This window comes from Haematobia irritans, chromosome 4, assembly GCF_050003625.1.
Source record: "Haematobia irritans isolate KBUSLIRL chromosome 4, ASM5000362v1, whole genome shotgun sequence".
Taxonomy (NCBI): Eukaryota; Metazoa; Arthropoda; class Insecta; order Diptera; family Muscidae; genus Haematobia; species Haematobia irritans.
The window spans coordinates 112413511-112438557 of record NC_134400.1 but is presented as its reverse complement, the minus strand read 5'-3'; the positions used below and the strand labels follow the sequence as shown (position 1 = coordinate 112438557).

Genomic DNA, 25047 nt, shown 5'->3' with positions numbered 1-25047 from the left:
GCACTTAAATATATTGTGGTTTAAAATCGTGCCCGAAACACATTTTGTTTATATCGGAACATATGAAAAACATATTTTTCTAACAGTGTGGGTAGTAAAATAAAGAACATCATTGGGAGTGCATCTTCTGGAAGTGCTTTTAAAGTTGTGCCTTTGGAAGAACTTCAAAATTTTTTTGCTGGGTAGCATAAAACATTTCATAAATATTTTGTATGCATTCATAAGTTGGATTTTTTTTTAATTGTTTGGAATTTTTTCATACAATTTACGAATTCCAAAATTAGAAAAAAAAACACTATTCATAAAATAAATGATGTTTTTGTTTGTATTCTTGCCATATAAAAGATCACACTGTGCTCTAAGGTATGAAGACTTTATAAATCTAAAGAAAGGTTTTTTAGGTGCTCTTTGCTAGTTCTGGTAATTTTGGGACAACTCTCGCATTGATAATGCTTCACTGTATGTTCTTGATTATGCGTCTACTAATATCGATTACATTGTTTCCGGTTCCTGTTATTAAATATTGTATACGGCTTTTTAATGTAGACAAATGTACAAATCAAGTTGGCAGATATCAGCCGATAGAATTTGAGTATTTTTGTTTGAAAGAATATTTTCGTATCAAAATGTGATGGAACATAACCACAAAGGAAATTGAAAAATATCCATGTTGTAGCGTGTTTTGAATAACTGATGAGTTTACAAGAAATTCCTACAACGACAAAAAAGCTGTAAAAGAAGAAAAAACATATCTCTGTCTGGCATTTGTCGTCTGTCTATTTGGTCATGGTTAATGTTAAAGACCTTGAAATAGGCGTAGTAGTTTTATTATTATGTTTAATTTTTTTTTACTTAAATTTAGTTTCACAGAAAACATAAACAAAACATAATTCTTTGGTCTGATATATTTGCTGACACCATTGAATAAAGACGATCCATATGTGTGGTTCGTAGCTCGTTCATAAATGGATTGTCATACGGAAAGATATGAACATAAATTTCCGTAATTTTATGTGTGGGCATTTTCAAACAGAGCTGGTGGTACAAATGGAAGGACAGAATATCTTCTGTTCATAAATAACATAAAGAATTTCAAAATTTTTCATTTTGGGAAGACATGGTGCCGAGCCGGCCCTAATACAATTTTCACCCAATTTCATGATGCTATGCAGAATACCAAACTAGAAATAAAATAAAACTAATGAAATAATGCTATAATGGCCCAGTGATTTGTCTAACTCTTCATTTAGCATCTAGTTTATGTTTTTGAGCATATGAATAAATGTTTTGTAATATTTAAATTTTAAACACATATTAATGGTTATGTGGGTGATATACGGTATTAGTTTGGTCCTATAAATGAAAACAATCGATAGCATTTGTTTGTTAAACTAATATCATTTAATAATTGTACAAGTATTTAATAATTCCATAAACTAGTTCGGCCGAAAGGAATCCTAAATGCCCACCACAATGAATCGGATTACTTGGAAATTTTTAGAATTCTAGGAGGATTTGATGACAGATACTCTCCAAGTAAATCGGATCTTATAATACGCTTCCCGAAGATGAATTTTAACTTTCTACATTCGGAGACCACATCAGATTCTGGATTTATAAGAACCATTTTTGTTTTACTTTTAAAGGAATCATAAACATCTTGTACAAGTGTGCAAGAAAATCCTATGAGATAACGCCTTTCATATGATTTGAAATCTAAATGCTATAATTTTTAACCACATTACTCGAATGAGCAAGAGAAGTAAAATCGGGAATTTTTCCTTCTGCAATTTGGATCAGTGCGCCTTCTATACCCTCAGTAAGATAAATCGGGGGACCGGTGTATATTTAAATTGTATACAACCATTTTCGATATAAACCAAATACGACACAGGTCTGTTTGAACCTAGAATACCTCTAGATTTCACCAAAATCGGATAAAAATTGTGGTTTCTCGAAGTCCAAGAAGTAAACTCGGGAGATCGGTCTATATGGGGGCAATACTAAAATATGGATTGATGCACACTATACTCGGCAAATTTTCTTGTGGACATGAAGTACTTCCAGATTTCCAATTTGAGCTGTCTACACTCATGTCATGCACGGCGTGCTCATTTCAAAACGATTCGTTCATGGAAGTGAATCAACACACATATGGTGTTGAACGGAGAACAGGTGGTGTCAATCTGACAACGATAAAATGACACCATGGGTTTTCGAAATAACAACCAGCGTTCACGATCTGAAAACGTTATGGTTACGAATTTATAAACAGAATTAAAAAAATGTCCGCTACCGTGACTCGAACCTGTGTTTTCTGCACCATACGCGTTAACATTCGCCTTAGCACATTGCACCACCGAGGGAAATGCCATAATGACGTCTAACGATTATTTTAAGACTTTTCATCGCCAAAGAAAAACGTTCATGAAATCGTGAACGCCGGTGGACGAAATTGTGAACATTCCGTTTTGATTTTTTGTGAACGTTTCCGTTTCATTTCCCAGCAAAAAAAGCGTCGCCAAAAATGTAATGAAAGTGCTCTTTTTGGATCCGGAAGTGGTGCAAAATTGACGCAGAAGCGATGAATTTAACATGGGCTTGTCATAGGACGGAAGTCCTCCATTTCAACAGCCGTTGCACTGAATTTGCATCACTTGTTTAGGTGTGATCCGAATTCAATGTTTTGGATGTAAATTAAAAAATTCTGTGATATTTTGTCAAATAAATAATTTTTATAATTTTTTTATAATTTTTAATGGATTCTAACGCTTGTCTGAAAGGTTTGACCTCAAATATTTTCAAAAATTCACAATTTTTTCAGATTGGATTTAGAATTTTTTAAACAAAGTTTAAATGATTTGTACCATTTTATGAATTCTTACTCTGTTTTTAACCTATATGAAACAACAAATATTAAAATTACCCATTAAAAGTATGAAAAAAACACTTTATAAAAAATTGAATGAAAAGAACTGGGTAGTTAAAATAAAGAACATCATTGGGAGTGCATCCTCTGGAAGTGCTTTTAAAGTTGTGAATTTGGAAGAACTTCCAAATTTTTTTGCTGGGTTTATTACCGTCTGTTCACGACTATGGAACGTAATTTTTTCTATTAGTGTAGACGTTTAAGAAGTCAACTCGGTAGATAGGTCTATATAGAGGCTAAACCAAACCATGAACCAATACAGTAATAGAAAACTAAGTTCAACAAAATGCTGATTGTTGTTTTGACAACGCATTGTGTCACTGTCACATCGTTGTAAGATTGACACCATATTTTCAGTTTGACACCACATGTGAGTAGGGATGTGCACGTGTGCTCACGCTTACGCACACTAACGATGGAGAAATCTTAATCACGCACACCCACGCACGATATTCTTTGGTAGGACTCACGCTCACGAAATGAAAATTTGTACTAACGCACGAAAATCTTTTAAATGTCGTGACTCACGAAAAATGTTGTGACTCACGAAAAACCTCGTGACTTACGAATAATTTTATAATTTACCTATAGAACCTGCCTGAAAATATGAGTATGGTTAAAATCGAGTGCGCTATAAAACTCTTACCCCCTTGGATGTCACTAAAGTTATAAATGAATTCAACTCGTAAGCATTTTATGTTCGCTACTCACGCACCTATTATAGCTATAGATTTCCTATTTCTGATAAATCGGATCAACAATTGTGGTGTGTAGAAGCCGAAGAAGTCAAATTGGGAGATCGGTTTATATGGGGGCTGTATCAAAACCTGGTACGATACAGCCCATCTTCGAACTTGTGTGCAGACAAAACAAGTATATACGACCGTAATCTCGACCAGGCCGAATCTTATGCACCCTTCAGCATGGATTGCGTAGAAACTTCTACTAAAGACTGTCATCCACAATCGAATTACTTGGGTTGCGGTAACACTTGCCGATGGCAAGGTATCTTAAAACTTCTTAATATCGTCTTCTAAACTGTAAGTTAGTCCATACGTGGTATATATTACAAAAAAAAAAAACAAGTATATACGGCCGTAAGTTCGGCCAGGCCGAAGCTTATGTACCCTCCATCATGGATTGCGTAGAAACTTCTTCTAAACACTGCGATCCACAATCGAATTACGTGAGTTGCGGTAACGCTTACCGATGGCAAGGTATTTTAAAACCTCCTAACACCTTCTCCTAAATTGTATGTAAGTCCATACGTCGTATATATTAAATCAAAAAAGATCGATCCAATAAGTATATAATTCAGTTTGACAGAGTAGACATAAAATTTTGACAAAATTTTCTACAGAAATAAAATTTTAACAAAATTTTCTATAGAAATAAACTTTTGACAAAATTTTCTATAGAAATAAAAATGTTGACAAAATTTTCTATAGAAAGAAAATTTAGACAAAAATTTCTACAGAAATAAAATTTTAACAAAATTTTCTATAGAAATAAACTTTTGACAAAATTTTCTATAGAAATAAAATCTTGGTAGATTATTTTTGGCTCTAGTGGCAACCATGATTATGAACCGATATGGACCAATTTTGGTATGGTTCTTAGCGACCATATACTAACACCACGTTCCTAATTTGAACCGGATCGGATGAATTTTGCTCCTCCAAGAGGCTCCGGAGGTCAAATCTGGAGAATGTTTTATATGGGGGCTATATATAATTATGGACCGATATGGACCAATTCTGGCACGGTTGTTAAAAATCATATACTAACACCATGTTCCAAATTACAACCGGATTGGATGAAATTTGCTTCTCTTGGAGACTTCGCAAGCCAAATCTGGGGATCGGTTTATATGGGGGCTATATATAATTATGGACCGATGTGGACCAATTTTTGCATGATTATTAGAGACCATATACCAACACCATGTTCCAAATTTCAGCCGGATCGGATGAAATTTTCTTCCCTTTGAGGCTCCGCAAGCCAAATCTGGGGATCGGTTTATATGGGGGCTATATAATTATGGACCGATGTAGACCAATTTTTGCATGGTTGTTAGAGACCATATACCAACACCATGTACCAAATTTCAGCCGGATCGGATGAAATTTGATTCTCTTTTAGGCTCCGCAAGCCAAATCTAGGGATCGGTTTATATGGGGGCTATATATAATTATGGACCGATGTGGACCAATTTTTGCATGGTTGTTAGAGACCATATACCAACACCATATACCAAATTTCAGCCGGATCGGATGAAATATGCTTCTGTTAGAGGCTTCACAAGCCAAATCTGAGGGTCCCTTTATATGGGGGCTATACGTAAAAGTGGACCGATATGGCCCATTTTCAATACCATCCGACCTACATCGATAGCAACTACTTGTGCCAAGTTTCAAGTCGATAGCTTGTTTCGTTCGGAAGTTAGCGTGATTTCAACAGACGGACGGACGGACGGACGGACGGACGGACATGCTTAGATCGACTCAGAATTTCACCACGACCCAGAATATATATACTTTGTGGGGTCTTAGAGCAATATTTCGATGTGTTACAAACGGAATGACAAAGTTAATATACCCCCATCCTATGATGGAGGGTATAAAAACAGATTAAATACGTATATAATTCAGTTGTTGGCGGGTATATATAGGGAAGTCTACAAATTATTACGAACCTACATGAACTTTTGCGCGGTAATTAGAGAGCCAGAATTGAGATATGGGCGAGGGGGTAACTTTATATGGGGGATATATACAATTCTCAACCGATTTGGATCAATTTTTGTGTGATTGGGGACTACATATAACAATAGACCAATATGGACCAAGTTTGGCATGGTTGTTAGCGGCCATATACTAGCACAATGTACCAAATTTTAACCGGCTCGGATGAATTTTGCTCCTCCAAGAGGCTCCGGATGTCAAATCGGGGGATCGGTTAATATTGGGGGCTATATATAATTATGGGCCGATCTCTCTAAGAGGCTCCGCAAGCCAAATCTGGGGGTCGGTTTATATGGGGGCTATACGTAAAAGTGGTCCGATATGGACCATTTGCAATACCATCCGACCTACAACAATAAAAACTACTTGGGCCATGTTTTAAGTCGGTAGCATATTTCGTTCGGAAGTTTGCGTGATTTCAACAGACGGACGGGCGGACATAGGTAGATCGACTCAGAATTTCATAGGGGTTTATCCTATGGTGGAGGGTATAAAAATGAATCTCTGCTAAATTTCAGCACAATAGCTGAAACAACGACAGACATACATCCAGGCAGAAAGACGGACATCATTATATCATAGAATTTCTCTCTGATCAAGAATATGTATCATAATTTATGAACCCACTTATTCCTCCATGTTCCGATATTTGAAGTAGTACAACGCAAAATTTTCTTTTCTCCATATTTTTTAATCCTAAAACTTAAAAATTTGCTTTGATTGACTTTGGTTTTTCTGAAATAATGTACTTAAATGCTACAGTCGATTGTTTTGTTTTGCATAAATTTAATCACCAATTTGTCATAAAAGAACCAAATTAAAAATCTGCAAGGAAAATATGAAGATGTCGAACTAAACATATTTATCACTTAGTACTTGATTTAGATTTCGAATAAATATAGAAACGCGTGTGGGTATATTTTGAAATTGATCGTTTGCTGGCACCCAAAAAAGAAAATTTGTCTGAACATTGTTGTATAAACTACAACTTTTCAACCAAAACATTCTATTTCTATTACCTAAAATAATTTCATATCCCCCCGAAGATAGATTGCCTGTGGATTATATAGACTTAGTTTTTCATCTACACGGCTATAAATATTTATGTTTGTTTTTTGCAATATGAACGAATTCTTCATAGCTAAAATTAAAATACAATTGTGTTATTCTTACATTTTAGAAAATTTCATTATTAATGTTAAGGTTAAGTGATGGTGGTCATCGCTAGACAATTAAAAAAGAAAAATAAAATAGTAAAATACTTGAAGTTCATTCTATTTCGTGGTTCTTTGTGAAAACTGAAATGGATGAAACTTTGCCTGTTTGGTTATTCAGTCTTGCTAAAAAAAACAAAAATGATTGAAGAAACAATATACAATAATTACTAATCGATCATTAGCCTAAAACATTGTAAGTATATATACAGTTCAGTCGGGCCGAATCTTAAACATTCACCACCATGAATAAAATATTAAAGTTTCCTCTGACAACCCCATATTACCTCAGGAAGATCGGCCCATAAGGTACGCCTCCCGAAGTTATATTTAATGTGTCTACATAACGGGACTTCATCAGATTCTAGAGTTGCAAGAACAATTTTTTTTTGTTACACAGAAAAAAATGTCTGTAAAACTGATGCTAAAATGAACTAATATTTAATGCAAATATTGTATTTTGTTTTAGTTTATAAGAAAATTTTATAAAATTTTATAAGAAATTTTCCCCAGCCCAATGATTTTTTCTTTATTCCAAGTATGTCTCAAAAATTTTATGAACTAAATGGCAGTAAAATTTGAATTCTAACTAAAATGGGAATGATCTGGCGCTTAAGATTTCTTCTTTATTTTTAGTTAATTTTTTCTTTTCGAGAAGGATGCATTTCGTAATGGTAATTAAAAATCCAAAAATGTCGGACAATGTTCGTCAATTGAAAGAATCTCAAAATTCGGAATACAATTTAGTTCAATTATCGCATGAGATAGTTCATTTTCCCCATAATGTAGTTTACTTTTTTTGTGTAGAGTTTTAGAGTAATCTGAAACATCTCCTGTAAGCAAGACAATGATGAAATAACGCCTTGATTTGAAATCTAAATTCTGTAGATTTGTATCCCCATAATGAGCAAGGGAAGTAAAATCTGGAAATTATACTTTTAGTTTCGGGGAATTTGAATGGCCGGTGCATCTTTTATCTCCTCAATACGTGAAATTGCAAGACTTTACCAGAATATGGACCGTTAAAAACTAAGCACACAGCTATTTCCATAATAAGTTTGTGCATTTGTATGTAACGCCAAGAAATAGTGGTCATAGACCCATCTTTTAGTATACCGATCGGCTTAGAATTAAATTCTGAGTCGATTTAGCGATGTCCGTCTGTCTGTCGTCTGTAATTTTGTAATTTTGTGCACAAAGTACAGCTCGCAATTTAAGTCCGATCGTCCTCAAATTTGGCATAGGGCCGTTTCTTGGGACAGAGACAATCGCTATTGGTTTTCGAAAAAATCGGTTCAGATTTAGATATAGCTGCCATATATATTTATCCCCGATTTGGTCATAGTTAGCGTGTTTGTCAACCGATACCGTACATCCAAATATTTTATGAATCTCGAAAATCCTGCAAAATATCAGCCAAATCGGTTCAGATTTAGATATAGCTCCCATATATATCTTTCGTCCGATTTAGACTCATATGACCACAGAAGCCAACGTTTACTACCGATCTTCGTGAAATTTTACACAGAGGGTAGAATTGACATTCTACCAATGCTTGGTAAATTTGATTGAAATCGGTTCAAATTTAGATATAGCTCCCATATATATCTTTCGTCCGATTTGAACTTATATGGCCACAAAAGCCAGAGTTTTGCCGTGATTTGCTTCAAATTTTGCACAAGGGGTACATTTAATAGTATCGGTAATTGTGCCAAATTTGGTTGAAATCGGTTCAGATTTAGATATGACTCCCATATATATCTTCCGTCCGATTTGCACGCATATGACCAGGGGGGCCAAAGTTATACTCCCATTCACGTGAAATTTCGCATAGATAGCAGAATTATTATTCTAACTATACATGTCAAATTTAGTCAACATCGGTTCAGATTATATATAGCTCCCATATATACGTACATCAGAGTTGGGGAAATATGGTAAACTGTTAAACATTTTAGACCCATTTTCAATGGAAGTTTCCTCCAATTAACTGGATAGCGTTAGCCGAATTAAATTTTAATTCTAGAGATTTTGTAGAAGTAAAAAAATTGTCTCCTTTATATAGCTTCCAGCAAATGTGAAGTAGTTGAGATGGTAACACAAATTTTGGCCTACATAGGGGTGAAGGGTATAATATAGTCGGTCCCGCCCGACTTTAGACTTTACTTACTTGTTAATTGCAGAAAAATCGGTTAAAATTACAGTTTCCAGAAGTATAAGAACTTAAATCAGGACATCGGTCCATATAGAGGCTATAGCAAAAGATGGACCGGCACACACCATATTCGGCACACTCATTAGTTGACATAATATACCTCAATATGTTTATTTTCAGGAATCAGAAAAAACTATAGTTTTCAGAACCCCAATACCCAAATCTAAGGGTCGGTTTGTATGGGGGCCATATAGCCCATTTTTGAATTTTACCTCCCTGGAGACAAAAAAATCGCCTTTCCTCTTGATCTTTATATAGTCGGAAATCAATATTTCGATGTGTTGCAAGCGGATTGGGAGACTTACGTATTATACCTCCATCATGATTCTATGATGGTGGGTATATAAAAGGTAGATTAAGTACCTATATAAGACGGTTTAGTTCTTGATCGGTTTATACATCGGAGTCCATATATAATTATGAACCCATTTTCGCATGATAGTTACAGGGTCCATGAGGCTCAAGAAGTCAAATTTTGAAATCGGAAATGCATTGATCAGCTATGAAGCGCATTCGAGACTGTGGTTGTACGAAGTACATTATTGTACTCTAGTACATGTAATAATGTTATGGCTCATATATATCAGCCTATCATCATTCATTATTTATTATGATGTTATGGAAAGGCAAAAATGTTGTCCAAAATGGTTTATATTAGGGCTACATATAAATTTGGACAGATATTGAACAATTTTTGAACGGCTATTAAAACACATATAATGACATCGAATACCAAATTTCAGCCGGATTAAAACGTTGCACCTCCGAGAAGGCACTACAAGTCAAATCTGTGGATCGGTTCATTTGGGGGCTATTTATAATTATGGACCGATGTGGACAAAAATTTTTATGGTTGTTAGAAGACATGTACTTACATCACATACAGCATATAGTGTTCATAAACTAGCATAACATGTTTGGGACATATATGTTAATATGTTAGAACATATTATGTTTGGGACATAAAATATTTGTAAATATAATATGCTTAGATGCAACACATATATTAATATGGAAATAGCCTATAAACATATATGTGTTTAGAAAGAGAGACCTAGAGAGTATGCTGCAAGTAAAATAATGGCAAATTGGCGCCTTAAAAATATATCCACGCAAAGAAAAATTTCATTACAATTTTTGTACTACCAGTGTGTGCACGCACAGAAAAAAACGTGTTTGGACATGGTTGCCGCATCCATTTAATGCTTATCTAGAGCATATAAATGTTGCGGTAACACTTGCCGATGGCAAGGTATCTTAAAACTTCCTAACACCGTAATATATACCACATAGTCCATACGTGGTATATATTAAACTAAAAAAGGCAGATTAAATACGTATATAATTAAGTTTAAAGTTTCTATAGAAATAAAATTTTGACAACATTTTCTATAGAAGTAAAATTTGGAAAAAAATTTCTATAGAAATAAAATTTTGACAAAATTTTCTATAGAAATAAAATTAAAAAAAAAAATTCTATAGAAATAAAATTTTGACAAAATTTTCTATAGAAATAAAATTTTGGTAGATTATTTTTGCCTCGAGTAGCAACCATGATTATGAACAGAATAAAATTTTAACAAAATTTTCTATAGAAATAAAATTTTGACAAAATTGTCTATAGAAATAAAATTTTGACAAAATTTTCTATAGAAATAAAATTTTGACAAAATTTTCTATAGAAATAAAATTAAAAAAAAAAAATTCTATAGAAATAAAATTTTGACAAAATTTTCTATAGAAATAAAATTTTGGTAGATTATTTTTGCCTCGAGTGGCAACCATGATTATGAACAGAATAAAATTTTAACAAAATTTTCTATAGAAATAAAATTTTGACAAAATTGTCTATAGAAATAAAATTTTTATAAAATTTTCTATAGAAATACAATTTTAGTTGATTATTTTTGGCTCGAGTGGCAACCATGATTATGAACCGATATGGACAAATTTTTGTGTGATTGGGGATCGGCTATATACAACTATAGACCGATATGGACCAATTTTGGCATGGTTATTAGCGGCCTTATACTAACACCACGTTGCAAATTTCAACCGGATCGGATGAATTTTGCTCCTCCAAGAGGCTCCGGAGGACAAATCTGGGGATCGATTTATATGGGGGACCGATATGGACCAATTCTTGCATGGTTGTTAGAGACCATAAACTAACACCACCTACCAAATTTCAACCGGATCGGATGAATTTTGCTCCTCGAAGAGGCTCCGGAGGTCAAATCTGGGGATCGGCTTATATGGGGGCTATATATAATTATGGACCGATATGGACAATTTTGGCATGGTTGTTAGAGACAATATACTAACACCACGTACCAAATTTCAATCGGATCGGATAACTTTTGCTCATCTAAGAGGCTCCGGAAGTCAAATCTGGGGATCGGTTTATATGGGGGCTATATATAATTATGGGCCGATGTGGACCAATTTTTGCATGGTCATTAGAGAACACATACCAACATCATGTACCAAATTTCAGCCGGATCGGATGAAATTTGCTTATCTTAGAGGCTCCGCAAGCCAAATCGGGGGATCGGTTTATATGGGGGATATATATAATTATGGACCGATGTGGACCAATTTTCGCATGGTTGTTAGAGACCATATACTAACACCATCTACCAAATTTCAGCCTGATCGGATGAAATTTGGTTCTCTTAGAGGCTCCGCAAGCCAAATCGGGGGATCGGTTTATATGGGGGCTATATGTAATTATAGACCGATATGGACCAATTTTTGCATGGTTGTTAGAGACCATATACTAACACCATGTACCAAATTTCAGCCAGATCGGATGAAATTTGCTTCTCTTAGAGCAATCCCAAACCAAATTTGGGGGTCCGTTTATATGGGGCCTATACGTAAAAGTGGACCGATATGGACCAATTTTTGCATGGTTGTTAGAGACCATATACTAACACCATGTACCAAAATTTCAGCCGGATCGGATGAAATTTGCTTCTCTTAGAGCAATCGCAAGCCAAATTTGGGGGTCCGTTTATATGGGGGCTATACGTAAAAGTGGACCGATATGGCCCGTTTGCAATACCATCCGACCTACATCAATAACAACTACTTGTGCCAAGTTTCGAGTCGATAGCTTGTTTCGTTCGGAAGTTAGCGTGATTTCAACAGACGGACGGACGGACAGGCTCAGATATATACCTTATGGGGTCTTAGAGCAATATTTCGATGTGTTACAAACGGAATGACAAAGTTAATATACCCCCATCCTATGGTGGAGGGTACAAAAACAAATAAATAATGCTAATTTTGTGTTTTCTTTTCTCAAGTGGCGTCCTTTTTTCGACGACGAAAAAAGTTTTTTCATAAAGATCAAAACATTTTAGGTTGTGGCCATGTTCTTTTAACTGAAAAAAAAACATTTTTGACGAATACCATAACATTTTAAATCGTAACCATTGTCTTTTGATTCAAACAAAATTCTTTTTGTCAATATAATAACATTTTAGATGGGGACAATTATATTTTTCTTAGAACCATGTTCACTGATCTAACATGGTTGAAGGTGAAAATGTTACATGGTCGCCGCAAAAATAGCTCCTATCATATTATTTTGCCTTCGAATATTATTGTGGCAATCATGTTTCTTCTCTGCGTGTGCCCTAAGGTGAAACATAATATGTTTGAACAATACAAACAATATTTTGTTTGAAACAATCCTGAAAATATATATACTTGAAGCAAAATGTGTTTGGGGTATATGTTACAGAAGCGATTTGTTGAGGGTGTAATAAATTTGAACCGGATCGGATGAAAGAGGCTCCGGAAGTCACATCTGGGTATCGGTTCATATATATAATTATGGACAATTTTTTCACGATTAGAATACACACTTACATCACGTATAAAATTTTAACCGGTTCAGATGAACGTTTCTCTTCTTAGAGTTTCCTGAAATCAAATTTGGGATCGGTTTATATAACTAAAAGGCATCTAATATAGACCATTCGCAGTGCGATCCGACCTACATCAACAACAACTGACAAGTTTTAAGCTTATCTTGTTCGGAAGTTATCGTGATTTCAACAGACGGACGGACAAATGTTTGAACATTGCTATATCGACTCAGAATTTCACTTTATTGTGTCTAAAGCAATTTGTCGATGCAATACAAAAGGGATGACAAAGTTAATATCGCCTAGGGTTGCCAGATGGACTGGAATGGGCTGGAATTTTCAGATTTTCTATGTCATGTCCAGTTACAAGCTTTATATACTTTTACTTATATATATTTTTGAAATAATATTTCAATAGAAAAGACTATACGTTTAGTGATGTATCTTTTTCATTCTCAATAATGTTATTTTGTAGTGTTAATTACTTTTAACGAGCACTCAATTACACCCAGAGAGAAAAAGTGTAGTAACTCACAATATTGCTATTTTCACTTTTCATTAAAAAACGATAAACACTGTAAAATTATCCCATTTTTTACTACTCTTTCAAAAAATGCCGTTATGTCTCTTCTTGTCTTCAAAGTTAATACTTTTTTACTACATTTTATAGTCTCTACTGAAAAACAAAAAAATTTAGAGTTACTACCCTTTTGTTTAATAATTTCCAAAATTCCAGACAACAGGCCATTTGAATCTGACAACCCTAATATAACTCCTATTGGTGGAGGGTATCAAAATTATTCCTTCTGCATAAAATGCCCCTGATTTGTGTAATTATATGATGTTGTTCAAAATCAAAACTTGATTTTGGTTGACTCAATTTGAGATGATTTTGGAAACGTCGATTAGAGCTTTGCAAAAACGACTTCGTCTTTTAACAGTTTTTGTCATAAATTGAACAAATCGAAAAGTCTATTTATATATTTTGTATCATTATTGGGTGGGCAAAACATATGTTTATGTTGAATAATACATGTGCACTTGTTTCTTATACTTTGATTAAAATTTTCGACAAAATTCAATGGATGAGAGATTTGTTTTTTTTTTGCAAAAAAGAAACAAAAACACACATAAAGCCATTAACCTGAATAGAGTGATGCAAACATTTGTTCTATCTCATATGTTCCTTCCGTCATTGCAACTTTGAAAAAAGTGAAACTATAAATATAAACACAAACTTGCATAAATATAGTTTGATCTAAATTATAATAGAAAACAAACATAAATTTGTTTGATTTGTCTCTTTTCAGATATCCGTCAGCTTTAATTGTTCATAGAATATCTAATTCAAATGTAAGTACGAACGTTTCATGTCCCAATTTTAAAATATCTTCATATTATTTAGCTCATTGATGGAGGTGTAACGGTTTTGAGTGTTTGCACTGTGGGCTGAATTAAAGATATTTTGATTTTGAAATACAATTTTTATACCCTAAACCACATAGTGGTCAGGGTATAATAACTTTGATCTGCCAGAAAATGTGCCTCCCAGAAATATTTAGACCCCATAAAATATATACCGATCGACTCAGAATCACTTCCTGAGTCGAGCTAGCGTTCGGTGTCCGTCCGTCCATGTATTTGTTGTTCGCACACTCAAAAAAAATAATACTTTCCTCCCAAACGAAATTTTAGACAAACAAAGTTCGTTTCTCATTTGCTTTTCGCTGTAAGGAAGTGTATTTGGAAGAAAAGTATATACTTTTTGTGATAAACGTTTATTCTTTTCCAGGATGTAAAAATAATTTCATAAAGACATACTCAAAAAAAGCATTGTTTTCTTGCTAATTGCATTTTCCCTCACATCTTTCTCACATCCACGAGGTTTTTTAGTTCCTAACACCTTTTCCTGTAATACCAACAATGCAGAAGAAATTATACGATTTTATAATTTTTTAAAATTTTTTTACCTTTCGCCTGGACGGAGAATCGAACCGCGGACCATGCACTTTGTAAGCCAACACACTAACCACTGAGCTATGTACCTGTTATGGTCATCAATAGATAAATATCCATATAAGTTATATTTATATAGCATAGCTTGCGGCGCCCACGAACCGAATAAACAAAGTTTATTTAACAGAAACAAACATTTAGTTCGGATCAGTGGTTGCTACGTCCGACTTGCATGCCAAGGGTCGTGGGTTCGATCCCTGCTTCGACCAAAGTTTTTTTTTTGTTTTTTACATATATTCCAGATATGTTCGGAAGATTCCGAAAAAATGTTCAACATTACATTGTAGTATATTAAATTTTGAACTGTAAAATGTGTCTTATTAAAGACCTAAAGTCAGAAAAGAACAGTGTTTGATATCAACGAAATGGACTGTGTTGTTGTTTCAAAAATAACTTTTTTTATTGAAAAAATAAAAATTGTGTAACAAACGAATTTTTTTTTGTGATAAACGTTTAAAATTTTCGAAGCAATTCAAAAAACTCTAACAAAAGAAAAACGTTTTCGGTACACGTTTTCCAAACGTTTTTTTCTTTGCGTGCAGGATTCATTCGAAACATTTTTGTTCTGGCAAAAATAAAATTTAAAACGGCTTATTGGTGTATAGGGGGCTTTACTAAAATATGGACCGATATAAACCAAATGCGATACAGGTCTTTGTAGGTCTAGAACCCAATAAGTCAAATCGGGAGTTCGGTCTTTCTGGGGAATATACCAAAAGCTAAAGTACCCCAAGATTTAAAACTTCAGCCACATCGGATAAAAGCTGCCGTCTCTAAAAGTCCAACAAATCAAATCAGAAGATCGGTCTATATGGAGGCTGTACCAAAACCTGAACCAATACACACCATATTGGTCACATAGTTTTGGACCTAAAGTACCACTAAATTCCCAATTTCAACCAAATCAGATAAATTGCGCTTTCTGAAAGCCCAAGAAGTCAAATCGGGAGATAAATCTATATGGGGGCAATAGCAGCACCTGAACCTATACGCACCATATTCGACACTTATTTGAAGACTTAAAATACCTCTAGATTTTATAATTCAGGAAAATCCGATAAAAATTGCGGTGTCTAAATACCCAAGAAGTCAAATCAGGAGATCGGGCTATATGGCAAGTCGGACAAAAATTGAGTTGTCTGGAAACCCACCCTATGCGAACTTAAAATACTTCTAGATATAAAATTTCAGGCAAATCGAATAAAAATTGCGATGTCTCTGACCCCAAATCGGGGTGTCGGTTTATGTGGGGGTTATATCAAAACTTGGACCGATATAGCCCATCTACACATCGTAGATGGGCTACATACAAAAAAACTAATCGGTGCCAAATTTCAGTACTACCCAGCAAAAACGCCTATTACCAGGCATGAGTACAAGTATGCCTGCGCCAAATTGGGTAACAACTTCTTTGCACATATATCAGCAGTAATACTTTTACACGGGCATGACATTGGAGGAAAGTGCTTCGGGGCAAACATACCAGCAGTCGAAAAATAAGTACTTCGCCCCAAACATACCAGCTCTTCAAATATAATAACTTTACCACAAATATACTCAAAAAGAGCGAGCTGGTTGCTGCTCTCATATCTATTTGTAGATTTTAACATGATTCCTGAAGTATTCCCAAATATTTAATAAGAATGAAAAAACACAAAAAAAAAATTAACAAGTATATACAGCAGTAAGTTCGGCCGGGCCGAATCTTAAATACCCACCACCATGAACCAAATATTAGGGTTTCCTTTGAAATTTCAGGAGGGCTTGAGGACTTGAGGACACAACCCGAAGATAAATTTAAAGATTTCACCTATGAGGACTATATCAGATTCTGGATTTATAAGAACCATTTTTGTTTGAGGTTTAGAGGAATCATTAACATCTCTTGTAAGTGTGCAAGAAAATTATAAAATAACGTCTTGATTTGAAATCTTCAATCTGTAGAAGTAAAATCTGGAAATTTTACATTGAGTTTCAAACAATTTTCATGATCAGTGCGCCTTCTACACCCTCAAGAAGTGAAGTCGGTCTATATGGAGGCATTACCAAATGGACCGATAAAAACTTAATCCGATACACGTTTTTGTGAGCCTAAAATACCAGAATATTTACAATTTCAGGCATATCAGATAAAAACTACGGTTTCTAGAAACCCAAGGAGTTAAATCGGGAGATCGTTCTTATGGGGGCTATACTAAAATATGGACCGATACGCACCATTTTCGGCACACCTCTTTGTGACCCGAAAATACCTCTAGATTTCCAATTTCAGGCAAATAGGATAAAAACTTCGGATTCTAGAAGCCCAAGAAGTAAAATTGGGAAATCGGTCTATATGGGGGCTATACCAAAATATGGATCGATACTCACCATTTTCGGCACACCTCTTTATGGTCCTAAAATACCTCTAGATTTCCAATTTCAGACAAATTGGATAAAAACTACGGTTTCCCAAGACCCCAAATCGGGAGATCGGTCTATATGGGGGCTATCCCAAAATATGGACCGATACTCACAATTTTTGGCACACGTATTTGTGGTCCTACAATACCTCTAGATTTCCAATTTCAGGTAAATTGAATAAAAACTGCGGTTTCTATAAGCCCAAGAAATAAAATCGGGAGATCGGTCTATATGGGGGCTATACCAAAATATGGACCGATACTCACAATTTTTGGCACACATATTTGTGGTCCTACAATACCTCTAGATTTCCAATTTCAGATAAATTGAATAAAAACTGCGGTTTCTATAAGCCCAAGAAGTAAAATCGGGAGATCGGTCTATATGGGGGCTATACCAAAATATGGACCGATACTCACAATTTTTGGCACACGTATTTGTGGTCCTACAATACCTCTAGATTTCCAATTTCAGGTAAATTGAATAAAAACTGCGTTTTCTATAAGCCCAAGAAGTAAAATCGGGAGATCGGTCTATATGGGGGATATACCAAAATATGGACCGATACTCACAATTTTTGGCACACGTATTTGTGGTCCTACAATACCTCTAGATTTCAAATTTCAGGTAAATTGAATAAAAACTGCGGTTTCTATAAGCCCAAGAAGTAAAATCGGGAGATCGGTCTATATGGGGGCTATACCAAACCGTGGACCGATACTCACAATTTTTGGCACATCTCTTTATGGTCATAAAATACCTCCAGATTTCAAATTTCAGGCAAATTGGATAAAAATTACGATTTCTATAAGCCCAAGACCCCAAATCGGGAGGTCGGTTTATATGGGGACTATATCAAAACCTGGACCGATATAGCCCATCTTCGAATTTGACCTGCCTGCAGACAAAAGACGAGCTTGTGCAAAATTGCAGCACGATTGCTTCATTATTGAAGTCTGTAGCGTGATTACAACAGACAGACAGACAGACAGACAGACGGACATCGTTATATCGTCTTAGAATTTCTCCCTGATCAAGAATATATATACTTTATATAGTCGGAAATCGATATTTCGATGCGTTACAAACGGAATGACAAACTTATTATACCCCCGTCACCATTCTATGGTGGTGGGTATAAAAATGGAGGGTCTCAGCAGGATTCGAACCCGGACCTCAAGATATGATTTTAATTACTGGTATTACAGGTACACAGGTAAGTTATTATTTTTAAATCCAAGGTAATACTGCAAGTAGTAAGTGTTTGATTTGATTACTACTGATAGAATCACTAGTGCTTACCCAGTTTTGCGGGGTACTACGTTATTATCTGAACCGATTTCGATGATTTTTTGCACATATAGTAAGTGCTATAGAAAACTAGATTTGACCAACTTGAAGTCAGATCGGTTAATAAATAAGGGACATATGGCCAAATTTTGAAAAATCGGGTGACACATATATATGGGAGCTATATCTAAATCTGAAGCGATTTCGATAACATTTGGCACACTTAAAGGGTGGTCAATTGGATTACCTTGTGGCAAATTTGACGCCGATCGGTTAGTACATAAACGCAATCTGACCCCATTTATCGAAATCGGACGATACATATATATGGGAGCTATATCTAAATTTGATCCGATTTTTTCCAAAAAACCAAAAAACCGCCACATACCAAATTTCATCAAAATCGGTTAATAATTGCGACCGGAATCCTGCGAACAACAAATACGTGGAAGGACGGACGGACACCGAACGCTAGATCGACTCAGGAGGTGATTCTAAGTCGATCGGTATATATTTTATGGGGTTAAAATCAATATTTCTGGTAGGCACATTTTCTGGCAGATCAAAGTTATTATACCCTGACCACTATGTGGATTAGGGTTTAAAAAGATGAAATCGCTCAATTAGTGTGGGTAATAAAGCCAAATTTCTGAAAATAGGTTAATAGATTTATGTAAGAGTTACATGTAAGTCTAAATTATACATGTACATTTGAAATTTGAGCAACATTGGTTAATAAATAAGAGTATTATGGCCAAATTTGGGAAAACCGATCGATGCATATATATGGGAGCTATATTTTTTGGGAAAATCGGGCGATACATATATATGGGAGCTATATCTAATTCTGAACCGATTTCGATGAAATTTGGCATACTTAAAGGGTGGTGTATTGGATTACTTTGTGGCAAATTTGACGCCGATCGGTTAGTAAATAAACGCAATCTGACCCCATTTATCGAAATCGGACGATACATATATATGGGAGTTATATCTAAATTTGATCCGATTTTTTCCAAATTCAATAGCGTCTGTACCAAAAAACCGCCACATACCAAATTTCATCAAAATCGGTTAATAATTGCGATCGGAATCCTGCGAACAACAAATACGTGGACGGACCGATTGAATTGCATGGTACCAAAATACCTTTATCACACATTGTGCTAAACGAGATATGGTTCAATTTTTTTAAATATCTGATTTTGCATAAAAATACATATTCATGAATTCTATCCCAGTTTCGGTCAAATATCAACAAGTTTTTCTGTGGAAATATTATTTTTTTCGCGCAGCCAAAATATCAGGCATAGGTTTGAAAATTATTTTATGATCAGAATCTTTGGTGCGGGTATCAGAAATTGCGAATGTCCACACTGTGCTCAGACAAGAAATTTCTACATCTGCCTGACCGTCCATCAGTTTTAAAATCATTTTTAAAACAATCCATCTGCCACTGGGGCAAAAATTAGAGTGCTTTTTGTGCTCATTTGTAATAACAACAAGAAATTTTGCCACACACGCATAATTTTTATGACCACCGATCATATCTGAATGATGACGAGAGCAAATGGCTAACAGACACACGGTGTGTCAGTCTGTTAGTGGGGGCGATTGTGTTGATTCTGGGGTGACTAAGTTATTCATAGAATTGACATTAATTTTACTGACCCCAAGTCCATCCCATTTATATCAATCTGTCAGGCCGAAATGCATAATTGTCACCGTAGTTCGTTGCTCTTTTCAAAACCAAAGAATCGTATTAATCAATAGACGGTGATGAGAGGATCATCTGTTCCGTTGATTGGTGGAAATTGAAAAATTGAAAAAATAAAATAAATCTGTGAGATCAATGTGGTCAATATGTAAGTGGTTGTTTTCAAATGCTATTAAGTTGTCTCGTTGTCTGTTGCAATCACGTTGCAGGTTTCAGTAATTAAGATTTTGGAATGAAATTTTGCACAGGTGAAATTCGAAGATGGCCTATACCGTTCCAGGCTAGGTTAAAGTGGCAGCCCGATTAAGTTTCAGGCTCACTTAGACTATTCAGTCCCATATGATCCCACATTATTTATTTTATTTATTTATTTACTCAGCTAAAAGCAGCCGGGACTTTACAAAATATACTTTATTAATCAAATGTCATGTAATGGCCAGTAGGGACCCTTTAGGCCAGTAAGGACCATGTTGAGTCAATAAGGGCTCCGCGGCTTAATAAGTTTCAGCAAATATAAACAGATGGGTTAGTAGGGACCCTGTTGAGCCAGACAAGGTTTAAAATTCCAGATGTCAGGGACAGTAAGGGCTCATCATGTACTTTAAAATGGGCCAGAAATGACCCCCTGGGTCTTTAGGTCAGTAAGGACTACGGCGAGACAATAGGGACTCCCGCAGTTAGATGAATATTACATATCATAACATATCTCCACTAATAAGTTTAGTGAGAAATATAGTACCATGCATAAACCTTCTACGCTCTAGAGAAGGAAGATCGGCTAGAATAAGGAGGTAAGTCATATAAATTATTCCAGCCAAGCCCTCTCTAAATAAGAAACTGCTTCAGGACAGATTCAATACGATCAATAGAACAGCGATAACTTGGTGACCAGACAACACATGCGTAAAGAGCCTTTTCGTCAGATAAGGATCAACAAATTCCTTAGACCATCTTTTAATGAAACCCATACCACCCTTAGCCTTATTTACACCGAAAAAAAAGTTTACTATTTCTTATGAAAAATGAACTAACCCATAGTAAGAATGACCATGATTTGGCGCCAAAGATTTTTTTCATCTAGATAAGTTCATGATTTTCTTATAAATTAGTTCATGTATTGCATCGTATTTTAGTTCATTATTACTATGCTGTGGGAAGAATATACTTAAACTCATTCAAAATATTCGTGCTATCCGGAAAAATGAACAATTTTTTGGGAAACCTGTATTAAGAAATTGATTTGAAATAAACTGTTTGTCAGTATAATTTTCAAAAAAGTAGAGAAATTGAGGAATCAAAGGTACAACAAGCCTGTATACAACTAAGAAATTTTTCGTACAAAACAAGTCAATTTTCTATAACCATCAGTATTTTATTTCAAAAAATTATTATTATATTACACAAAACTATGGCTTATGATATACAATAAAGGAAATATTTTTATTCGTACGTTGGATGCAGTTACTTGTCGGTAGTTAGTAATTGCTTCTTCAAAAGAGTAATATTCTATGTTATTAGGACTAAACTAATTAATTTAAATTTCCATGTTTTCTATCCATATGAAAGATATATGTGGTATAAGTTGCTATATTCATTGAATTGTTGTCCAATTTCATCGATTTTGGCTAACTTTTGTTGGGCGGATTTGTCTTATAAGCATCTGAAATTGCAAAGTTATACAACATATAAGAAAAATATTATCAAATTCTATCGTTCATATTGATTTTTAACTTACGGTTTTCAAGAGCATTTCCTAGAGCCAATAAGGATATCAGCTTAGTTAGCATTAAACAGTAAGAATATTTAAAAAAATTACCATTGCAAGACTTGTCTACCTGAAATTGAAAATAATTATTTTTAATAAATTGAAATTTTGGTTTTATTAAAAACGGACAAAATACCGTTTATAAAAAAACTTACCACATTGAAAAATCCATCCAGTAGGTACATTTTTGAAATTATTCTCAGAATATATTTGAAATAAAAAATATTATAAAATTAGACATAATTTCCACTTGTCAGTATAGCATTTAGTATTTAAGGAGGATATTAAGTTCGAGTTTAGAGGCTAAAATCGCAATTTTCATGATAAGTTTTCTTTAATAACCCATTATACAAACATAATCTTTATAAAAAAACTTGGTTTGGGCTATTCTCCATCAAGTTATATTTAAATTTGTATCGAAGACGTATAATTTTATATTTTTATACCCTCCACCATAGGATGGGGGTATATTAACTTTGTCATTCCGTTTGTAACACATCGAAATATTGCTCTAAGACCCCATAAAGTATATATATTCTGGGTCGTGGTGAAATTCTGAGTCGATCTAAGCATGTCCGTCCGTCCGTCCGTCTGTCCGTCCGTCCGTCTGTCCGTCTGTCCGTCTGTCCGGCTGTCCGTCCGTCTGTGGAAATCACGCTAACTTCCGAACGAAACAAGCTATCGACTTGAAACTTGCCACAAGTAGTTGTTATTGATGTAGGTCGGATGGTATTGAAAATGGGCCATATCGGACCACGTTTACGTATAGCCCCCATATAAACCGATCCCCAAATTTGGCTTGGGGAGCCTCCCGGAGCAGCAAAATTCATCCGATCCGGTTGAAATTTGGTACGTGGTCTTAGTATACGGTCTCTAACAACCATGCAAAAATTGGTCCATAGCGGTCCATAATTATATATAGCCCCCATATAAACCGATCCCCAGATTTGACCTCCGGAGCCTCTTGGAGGGGCAAAATTCATCCGATCCGATTGAAATTTGGTACCTGATGTTAGTATATGGTCTCTAACAACCATGCAAAAATTGGTCCATATCGGTCCATAATTATATATAGCCCCCATATAAACCGATCCCCAGATTTGACCTCCGGAGACTTTTGGAGGGGCAAAATTCATCCGATCCGGTTGAAATTTGGTACCTGATGTTAGTATACGGCCTCTAACAACCATGCAAAAATTGTTCCATATCGGTCCATAATTATATATAGCTCCCATATAAACCGATCCCCAGATTTGACCACTGGAGCCTCTTGGAGGAGCAAAATTCATCCGATCCGGTTGAAATTTAGTACGTGGTCTTAGTATACGGTTTTTAACAACCATGCAAAAATTGGTCCATATCGGTACATAAAACTATATAGCCCCCATATAAACCGATCCCCAGATTTGACCTCCGGAGCCTCTTGGAGGGGCAAAATTCATCCGATCCGGTTGAAATTTGGTACCTGATGTTAGTTGACGGCCTCTAATAACCATGCAAAAATTGGTCCATATCGGTCCATAATTATATATAGCCCCCATATAAACCGATCCCCAGATTTGACCTCCGGAGCCTCTTGGAAGAGCAAAATTCATCCGATCCAGTTGAAATTTGGTACATGGTGTTAGTATATGGTCTCTAACAACCATGCAAAAATTGGTCCATATCGGTCCATAATTATATATAGTTCCCATATAAACCGTCCCCAGATTTGACGTCCGGAACCTCTTGGAGGAGCAAAAGTCATCCGATACGGTTGAAATTTGGTACATTTTGTCAATATATGGCCTCTAACAGCCATGTAAAAATTGGTCCATATCGATCTTTAGTTATATATAGCCGATGACTTATTACACAAAAATTGGAATCTAATCTATAGAAAATTTTGTCAAACTAGATTATATACGTATTTAATCGGCCTTTTTTTGTTTAATATATACCCCGTATGGGCTAACTTCCAATTTAGAAGACAGTGTTAAAAAGTTTTACGATACCTTGCCATCGGCAAGTGTTATCGCAACCCAAGTAATTCGATTGTGGATGACAGCCTTTAGTAGAAGTTCCTACGCAATCCATGGTGGAGGGTACATAAGATTCGGCCTGGCCGAACTTACGGCCGTATATACTTGTTCTTAGTGATTTATTTTTAATTTTAGCGGCTAAACTCGAACTTAGTACTCACCTGTAGGAATTGCCGCAACATAAAAATATAGATTCAAAAAAATGGTTGCATCTCCAACCTGTTATCCAGATGTAGAATAAATATAGATCATCCTATTACCACTCATGTTGTATATTTTTTATGTAAATCAATTAAAAGTCCGCACTAATTTTAAACTGTTAACAGAAATATACAGTTCCTTAATCTGTTATTTGTTTTTATCAATAAAAAGCGTTTTTGATTTCTCTAACATCACATCATTCACTTCTCAGTTTCTAAAATGCTTCGAAATAAATGTATTTTCATTAATAATCACCAACCACACGTACAATTTTGCAAAATTAAATCCACGTGTGCACTTCATAAATGCATCAACAGAACTGAATGCAGCAATAAAACTCAAAGACACAAATAGTCATAAACGATACATACCTGCCGTAAAGAAAAACAACTCCACACACACACACGATCCCTTTCTGATCTTGCTATTGCAAAAAAACAACTCTCACCACAAAAGATACCAACAACACACAAGGAACATTCCATTGTCTCTAGAATCAAAACAACCAACAACAGCATAAATGACGCAATAATCAACACAAACAATCATACGAGATATACACAAAATGTCTCTAAAAACTCCCTCACATGATGCACTCACATTTTCCAGTAGCACGTTTATTGATTAGTTGGAATTCTATCTATAAATTAAGGT

General features: G+C 35.1%; 1 protein-coding gene across 3 annotated transcripts in view; it reads left to right on the top strand.

Annotated features, from left to right (window-relative positions):
• Nucleotides 1-25047, top strand: part of Mipp1 (Multiple inositol polyphosphate phosphatase 1) — a 151994-nt gene that overhangs the window by 43937 nt on the left and 83010 nt on the right. For 2 of the 3 annotated variants that reach the window (XM_075304305.1, XM_075304306.1), the window contains one exon: nucleotides 14291-14333. The exons of the other annotated variant lie outside the window; for it this stretch is intronic. The gene's annotated coding sequence lies outside the window, so the exon portion shown is untranslated. The remainder of the gene's footprint in view (nucleotides 1-14290; nucleotides 14334-25047) is intronic. 3 annotated transcript variants of the gene reach the window in all.